At 36.0% G+C, this 9,123-nt stretch overlaps 1 pseudogene; it reads right to left on the bottom strand.

The window, feature by feature from the left end:
* Window positions 1-8,725: 8,725 nt before the first annotated feature.
* On the bottom strand, window positions 8,726-8,825 carry LOC127133792 (uncharacterized; annotated as a pseudogene).
* Window positions 8,826-9,123: the final 298 nt, after the last annotated feature.

The following is a 9,123-nucleotide window of genomic DNA, read 5'->3' as shown; positions in this document are numbered from 1 at the left end:
GCAATGGAAGCAGGTGCCTTCCTTTGCTATGCCTCCACTAGGGTTTAAAGCAGCAACAGTGGGTTTGGGTTTGGCAACTTCCTTGCCTTTCCCTTTATCACCCTGCTTAGTGGGCCTTTTGTTCTGTCTCTTTCCATTTCCGATCATCAGAATGGACTTCCCTTTTGACTTCAGATTCTGCTCGGCAGTTCTTAACATGGCGAGCAGTTCAGGAAGCGATTTGTCCATATCATTCATATTGAAATTTAGGACAAATTGACTGAATCCATCTGGCAACGATTGCAAGATTAAATCAGTCGCAAGTTCCTTTTCGAGGGGAGAACCCAATCTCTCAAGGTTTTCCACATACCCAATCATCTTGAGTACATGGGGACCTACAGGGGCTCCCTCAGCTAACTTGCTTTAAAAAAGGGATTTTGAAACTTCAAACCTCTCATGTCTTGCTTGCTCTTGATAGAGCATCTTCAGGTGTTCGATCATATCGAACGCTGACATGTTCTCATATTGCTTTTGTAATTCTGAGTTCATGGTAGCTAGCATGAGACAAGCAGTTTCATTGGCATCATCGACATGCTTCTTATAAGCATCTCTTTCTGCCTTAGGTGCAGAACAAGGAGGTTCCTCTTCAGGAACAGGTGTCTCCAAGACATACAACTTTTTATCATGTTTGAGGACAATCCTCAGGTTTCAGTGCCAATCCAGAAAATTTATCCCAGACAAATTTTCCTTATCAAGGATTGATCGCAAAATGTTGTTAGAGGTGTTTGCTGTCATGGTTATCTACATAAGGATTAATGAAAATATAAGTATCATTGACATATTTAATTAGGCCTTTAATTAAATATGCTTCCACTATTTTACTCAAAACAAATGACCCTTATCATTTGATTCGGAAAATCCCGTTGGAAGATTTTCTAGTGGGTCGAGATCCATATTTCACTTCGTTCTAAGTCCGCGTAGGCGGATTACACAAAACTAGGTTATTTAGGTAGGAACTCCTTCCAATTGTATCTCATACAACTCTCGAAAATTTCAGTTGGGTGAATAACTCCTTATTCCAATCCATCATATGGATCATTCCCAACTCTTGCTTCTAAACATATATAATAAAATTATAATTAAGTTTGACTCATCGTTTTAGTAGTTGGATATTACAATTATCCCATCGCACCTTAACTAATACAAAACATGCACCTCGCGTAGGCGAAACCAACATTATTCGATACTAGTCTTGATGAGTGCTAAAACTTGGAAAGCAAACATATATAATATTCTTATAATTTGTTTAGTTAAGTTTGACCCATTGTTTTAACAGTTGGATATTACAATTATCCCATCGCACCTTACTAATATATAGATCATGCACCTCGCGTAGGCAAAACCTACATTATCCGATATTAGTCTTGATGAGTGTTAAAACTTGGAAAGCATAAACTTAATATTTAATTTGAGGGAATTGCAATTTTTCTGATCTCACCGGCTTGTTTATCATATAAACCGTCTCTCACATGCATCAACATACATACATACATACATAATGAAACAGTTATGGCCCCTAGCGCAATTGTTCTCCCAAGCCAATGAGAGAACCTAAGCTAACCTAACAACGATCTAAGCTTCTCCAAGCAAGATCTTCAAGGTTGTCCTCTTTTGGCATTAACTTCTTTGCTTTCTTCATATCATTACATTATATAAAAGAAACTCGTTTTACATACGAGGGAGTGAGATGAGAAAAGAAGTTATATTTGGGAGATTAAGAGAGAGGCACGACACGCAGGTCGTATTTTAAAACCCAAAGCAAAATAAAGGAAAACTAAGGCCATAACCGATCACCACAAGACAATAATAAACACTTTATTATTATTATTAATTCCTTTAATTAATTAAAATTAAAGTAAATTTCGACGACCGATCACACTACGCAGAGTTAGCCGGGGGTCCGCTGCCCGGGCAGCGCCCCTGGCCGATAATTTTTAATGAACAATTCATTTAAAATCGACGTTGCTTTTCGCATCAACACTTGATACTTTAAAGCACTGAGTTAGTGAATTTTGCCTTGCGTTAACCGGTTAACCAAATGCGTTAACCGGTTAACACTGTTTGAAATCTGTTTAAAAAATTGTTTTCTGCCTTGCGTTAACCGGTTAACCAAATGCGTTAACCGGTTAACACTGTTTGAAAATCTCTTGGAAAACTGTTTTCCGTCTTGCGTTAACCGGTTAACCAAATGCTTAACCGGTTAACACTGTTTGAAAAGGTTAAAAAAATTTATTTCGTATTGCGTTAACCGGTTAACCATATGCGTTAACCGGTTAACACTGTTCCAAAAAGTGTTTAGAAAGCACAACTCTTGTGCAGTCACAACCCCAATCGCATAACTCTCCGACAACACAACCCTTGTGCCGTCACTAACCCTGATGCACCAATTTCAGACCGTCAAACACATCTCGATTGTTAATTCAGTATGATTGATCAACACGTCATTGCTTCACCATACTAATGTCGGATCAAGAAGCAAACGACCATTCATCGCTCAAAGGAAAACAATCATTGAGTGTTTGAATGAACGAAACGAGAACACTATATCATATATAATGTATTTTGCATCAGGATTATATATATCATATATATAACTTGATCGATCTAAATTTAATATTTGATTCATTCTGTTTTAATCATATTATTACAGAACAAAAACAGTAATCCGATTCATGGTTTCGTAAGTGGCTCTGATACCACTAAAGGAGAATTGCCATCCAAGGCGCATCGGAATTTAAAAATTTCTCCATTTAGTGATCCTTACGAATGGGCATGATCAGTGATAGAATCGTTACCTCTTGTGGCGATCACGAACGTTGAACGATGACAACGTCTCTACTCAGTCCACACGAACGGATTCCTTCAATCTCAGTGCTAGCTGGTACGAATGAAGGCTTTGAGTGAGAGAGAGAGGGAAACGAAATTCCAAGTCTTCACTTGAGTTGAGTTTGAGTGAGAATGCTTCTACCCAAGGGTTCTATTTATAGAACCACTTGTATGGGCTTCAAGCTAAAAAGCCCACTTAAGTATATTTTGGCCCATATCTCATAATATGCCAAAATCACTTAAGTATTTGGTACCTTACCATATTTTGTCTTCCACTTAAGTGCACCGTACCTTACGGTGTTCCTTAGTTACTCTATTTCTCATCAATCCGTCCTTTGTGTGTGACCCTGAAGGTTTTCATGACGTTGACAATTATATTAAATCACGCATTTAACATAATAAACAGTGAGCGGTATCTAGCAACACATCACTGCTACCCAAGACACGAAAATGTCATGTGATCTGACAAAACCTCCTGTGATAATGATTATGTGTATAATTACCCCTTTGCCCTTATGTCTATATTGAACACAAGGTATAGACCGTGTCATCCTTGTCCAGTTCAATATTGGGCCCATAGACATTTATCCTGTTACGCAGGATGGGCAAATTCCATCTAGGACACTCATGTCCCTCAACATGCTTTGTGGAGTACCCATCAACTGTCTTTATGGTTATCCAGTTACGGACAACGTTGGATCAACAATAAAGCACTCGACTCTACATCTAGGATCCATAGTGGTTTCAGGTCGAAGAGTGGTATACACCATTATCACCATGAGAATAACTTATGACACTTTGCATAAATTTCTATATAGTATTCTCATAGCGGGTCAATCCGGTATAAATATTACTCTTAATATTCATACCTATGTTTAAGACTTGATAACTCTTTATCCATGATCCATGAGATGTGATCGTCAGTCTACAAACATAATAGTCTTAATGCTTTAATGTTATCCCACTTCACAATAAAGCTCGACTACGGATACTTTAAGAATAGTGTCCCTATGTTTAATGTGCTCTCATGATCAAGTCACACTTGATACATTAAACGGACTATCTATTCCAGGGACTTTATTAAACAACCATAATAAAGAAAAAGCCTTTTATTATTAATAAATAATTCGATACAAGTACAAAAAGTATTGGCCTCTAGGGCTTACACCAACAATGCTAACCATTCAGGTCCACCCCTAGTTAACATTCCATAAAGGAGATTAAAGTCTCTATCCAAGATCAACAATTATCCACCTCTTATCATTTATGGTTCCTTCGTGAAGCTGAAACATCCATTTATGTTTCCCGAAGGGAACAATTCTGTTGTTTGATTTTGTGGGTTCTTGAGATTGTCTTGTTAAAATATATGTTTGGTTCTTGATATTGTCTTGGTTAAATATTTGTTTAGTTTTGAGATTAGCCGATAAAATATTTTTTTGGTTTGTGAGCTTAGCCGTCAAAAGCTCTGCTTAGTTTGGGGTATTAGCTTGTATAAAACTCTCATATTTTATAATAAGGTTTATGGTCATATCCTTAAAAGCTCAAAATATTAATTTAGTGGAACTCTCAAAAATAAATTTTTAGGGAGAGGAGTGGACCAAGTGGTAGGCGAACCTCTATAAATCATGGTGCAATATCTCTAACCCTATATCTTTAATTTTTGTTTAATTTTATTTCTTCTTTGAATCTTTCTTTCTATTTCCCTCTACTTTATATTTGTGTTAACATAAATTGTACTTCAAAGTAAAATAATTTTTAAATTAATAACGATTTATACACTTCACAATTCATCTCATCCTCTTGTGTTTGGAAACACTTGTTCAACAAGTGGTGTCAGAGCCTAACTCTTGTTCAAAACTAATCTTTCCAGGAGAAAAGGAATGAATTCAAATGATTCACTTACCAAACTCTTATCCTTTAATGGAGAAGGGTATGCTTTACAGAAAAAGAAGATGAGAATCTTCATAGAAGGGATACATTTTGAAATGTGGAAGGCTATGAAAAATGGTCAATTTGTTTCCACACAAAAAGTTAATAATGATATGGTTAACTAAAAGGAAGATAGCTAGAGAAAAGAGGAAAGAGAAAAAGTGCAGCGCAATCTGAAATCCAAAACTATCATCATTACCACTCTTGGTCTTGATGAGTTTTTGTGTGTTTCACACTGTGATACCGCTAAAGAAATATGAGACACCCACAAAGTTACCCATGAAGGTATAACTGATGTAAAGAGGGCAAGAATGAACACATTTACTCATTAATATGAAGTCTTTAGAATAAAACTTGAATATAATAAATATGATATGCATAAAAGCTTTCTCAACATTGTAAATTACATGAGAACCCTTGGGTTTTTTTTTTCAAAATGAGAAATTAGTTGTAAAGGTTCTTAGATGCTTAAATTGTAATTGGAAATCTATAATAACCATGATTTATGAATCTAAGAACTTATCATCCACGAACTTGGCTACTCTATTTGGTAAATTACAGGAACATGAGATGGAGTTGAAGATACTAGCTTATGATGAAGAAGGTGACAAGAAGAAGAAGAAAAGTCTTGCATTAAAACTTACAAACATAAAAGACATGGATTCAGAAGATGAATACTGCCAAAGTTAAAGTAATAAAAACATGGAACTCATGTTTCAAAAATTCAAGGAATTCCTAAGGCACAAAAAACAAACTTTAAAGCTTTAGAAGCAAAGTGAATAAGGATCTTCATTCATTCCTACACGCCATCAATGCGAAAAGAAATGACACGTAAGACCATATTTCCCTCAAAACTAGAACTAGAGAAGAAACCAACATTAAAATCAAAGAAAACTTAAGAAACGTCAAAGATAAGCAAAGAAAGCATATATATCTTAGGATGACAATGCCATATAATCCTCATATAAGGAAGCAACAAACATTTATCTCATGGAAAATCATGAAGAAGATGATGTAACATTAAATTTTTCTTATCATGATTTATTTCAAATTTGTAAGAAATTAAATAAAGAAATAAGTAAACTAAACCATCTTGCCTTTACCTCTAAAACCACTATTTCTTCCCTTGAACTTGAAACTAAAAACCTATTGGAAGAAATATTAAAGAGAGATAGAATGTTTTAATTCAAAACTCTTTCTCTTCTCACGAAGTCTTAGCTTAATATACCAAGTGTGATCATGCAATATTTTGAAAAGTAAAAATGTTGATTTAAAAAACACACATGATAAATTCACGAAAAGAAGATATAACTTGAATATTCTCCTAGGTAATCAAACAACACCATATAATAAAGTTGGTCTAGGTTATGAATCTAAGAACAATGTTAAAAAAATTGGTAACATATGTCATTCCAATAAAACCTCAACATAAAAATATATTGAATGCAATTACTGTAAGAAACATGTCCACGTTGCCCTGGTTTGCTTTATTTAGAAAAGTCATCAGAACAAACATGTTTAATTGATAACACGAAATTATATCACATTTTAAGACTTAATTCAATTAGATTATATTATCATTTACTTTCGGTTTACTGCATTTTATGGGATATTACGTGGTATTTTCTTCCTAATTGTCGCAGGTAGTCTATTTTGAAGAACAAGTGAAAAAGGGAAGAAAAGGAGGTGTAAAAAGGAATAAAAAGGAAACAAATAACAAAGACCAAGCCCAGCCCAAAGAAAGTGCACGTTATGCCTGTGACGGGCGTCACAAGGGTTGTGACGAGCGTCACACTAAAAGCACTCCTGTGACGAGCGTCACACATGGTGTGACGAACGTCACACCAGTCCTCTATATTTTTGGCGCAAGGAACTCAACTGACCACGTTGAAAGCTATTTCCACGCACGCTTAACCCTCGGAACGAGACCACGCACACGGAAACCCTTGAAAAGCAGTTACACCAGCAGCTGTATAAATAGCAGCTAATGGGGAAGTTTCAAAGTCTCGGTTTTTCCACGCTCATATTGCCGAAGCTCTGCCAAATTTTCTTGTCACACCTTTTGCTTATTTTTTCCTTTCCAGCACTTAACATTGTTTATTTTATTTATTTCTTTTGCAAGCTTTACATTCTTTTTCCCTTGCAAAATTTACCTTTCCCGTTTCAGCTTCTAGATATTTTTCGCATAATAGTTTCTACACCGGAAACTATTGTGCAACTTTATACTGGATTTAACCTTACGTTATATTCCAGTTTTATTTCCTTGATTTAATTTACTGTTTAATTGAAGAATCCAAGAACAAATCCTACCGGCTTGTGGTGGAGTGTTCAAGACTATTGTATTACGCATTCAGGTTCTTTAATCATTATTTAATATTTTGTTTTATTATTTATCTATATTATCCGCCTGGAATGAGTCTGTTTATGCATGATATAAATTCTTATTTGTTTAGCATGTCTGGCTAATTTGCCTAGGTATCGGTATGTAAAGTAAGCAGAATAAGGGATCAAGACTGAGTCGGTCTATCTAAACTTAAAATCAAAATCAATCTTTTTACGGTCTCAACTTACAGGTTTAATAACAAGATTTTTTACAAAAGTAAAAGACATAAAGAAGTTAAAATCAATAGAGCGAGAGTTTGAGATTTTAACTGGACAGTGTAAGTTAGGCATTAATTCTAGATCAGGGCGAGAGCAAGTTTTAGAGTTAATTAAATTCTGACCTTTTCCACAAAGTATTTTTAAAGATTGAATGTGAGGACGAGAGTTAAGCATTTGGATTTAATTATATAACCTAAGTCAACAGAGCGAGAGTTTGAGATAAGGGTGTTTAAAACGGTCAGTATTTTCTTAAAAAGAGTTTCTGCAACTTTATTGCTTTCAAAATATGGTTTTTGACTTAATTATAAGTGACAGCAACATTAATATAAAATCATGGTTTATTCAACAGAGCGAGAGTTTGAGATAGAACCTTTAACCAATAAAGTTAACCGAAACGATTCATTTTAAAACCAAGAAGCCGACAAAGACTTGATTCCCTAGTTTTGACGAACTACATACCGATATCCGTTTTATTGATATTTAATCTAGATATTAGTTTAGCTCTTAGTTTTTTCCCAAACAATCAAACATTTTCACCTTAGATTTACGTAGTAACCTTAGATAACGTTATATCGATTCATAAGTCCCTGTGGGATCGATATCTTTTAAAACTACGCGATAGAACTGTGCACTTGCAGTTTGTATCCCAATTCGACTCATAAAGTCGCGATCAAGTTTTTGGCGCCGTTGCCGGGGATTTTTATTCAATCGATATCGTAACTCTTCCGTTACGTTGTAGAGACTAAGGTTTCTTTTCCTTCTATTTTCTTTCTTTCGTTGATTTGTATGCCACGCACTCGCTCTCAAGGCGAACCGCTCTATTTACGAATCAACGATATCGAACTATATCTCCGAGTCTTACGACGAATTCGGGAATATCGTGCTGAAAACAATCTCCCTCCTATAGACCTTCCTGATCTCAAAGATTTTCCTTCTTTAACCGAGATGGCAGAACCAGCTCGTGCTCTTAGAGATTACGCCGCTCCATCGCAAGATGAACCGCATTCAAGTATTGCTCCGCCCGCAATCGAAGCAAACAACTTTGAACTTAAACCTTCGTTGTTGCAGGCTGTGCAACAGAACCAATTCTCTGGAAATCTTACCGAAGATCCAAACCTTCATTTATCCGTATTTGTCCAATACGCTGATACTGTTAAAGCTAATGGTGTCACTTCAGAGGCAATTCGACTTCGTCTTTTTCCTTTCTCATTAAGAGATAGCGCTAGAAGATGGCTTCAATCTCTTCCTTCCAACTCAGTCACCACATGGAACGAGTTGAAGAAAGTTTTTCTTGCCCGATATTTTCCACCAAGCAAAACAGCTATGTTAAGAGCCCAGATAAACGGATTTAAACAGAAAGACAACGAGTCTCTTTTCGAAGCATGGGAAAGATACAAAGACATGATGAGACTTTGCCCACACCATGGTTTGGAAGACTGGTTAGTAATTCACACATTTTATAATGGTCTCTTATACAATACAAGGTTAACAATAGACGCCGCTGCAGGTGGTGCACTAATGAACAAACCTTACGCTGATGCTTACCAGCTTATCGAGAGCATGGCCCAAAACCACTATCAGTGGGGAACCGAACGAACAACGGTGGAAAAACCTCAACCGAAAACTGGCATGTACGAGATAAGTAACCTTGATCACGTCAATGCAAAAGTGGATGCTTTGGTCCAGAAAATTGAAAGTTTAAACGTATCACCTCCAGCCGCCGTGGTT

The sequence above is a fragment of the Lathyrus oleraceus genome, chromosome 3 (genome assembly GCF_024323335.1).
Source record: "Lathyrus oleraceus cultivar Zhongwan6 chromosome 3, CAAS_Psat_ZW6_1.0, whole genome shotgun sequence".
In the NCBI taxonomy this organism is placed as follows: Eukaryota; Viridiplantae; Streptophyta; class Magnoliopsida; order Fabales; family Fabaceae; genus Lathyrus; species Lathyrus oleraceus.
This window is presented reverse-complemented; position numbering and strand designations above follow the sequence as displayed.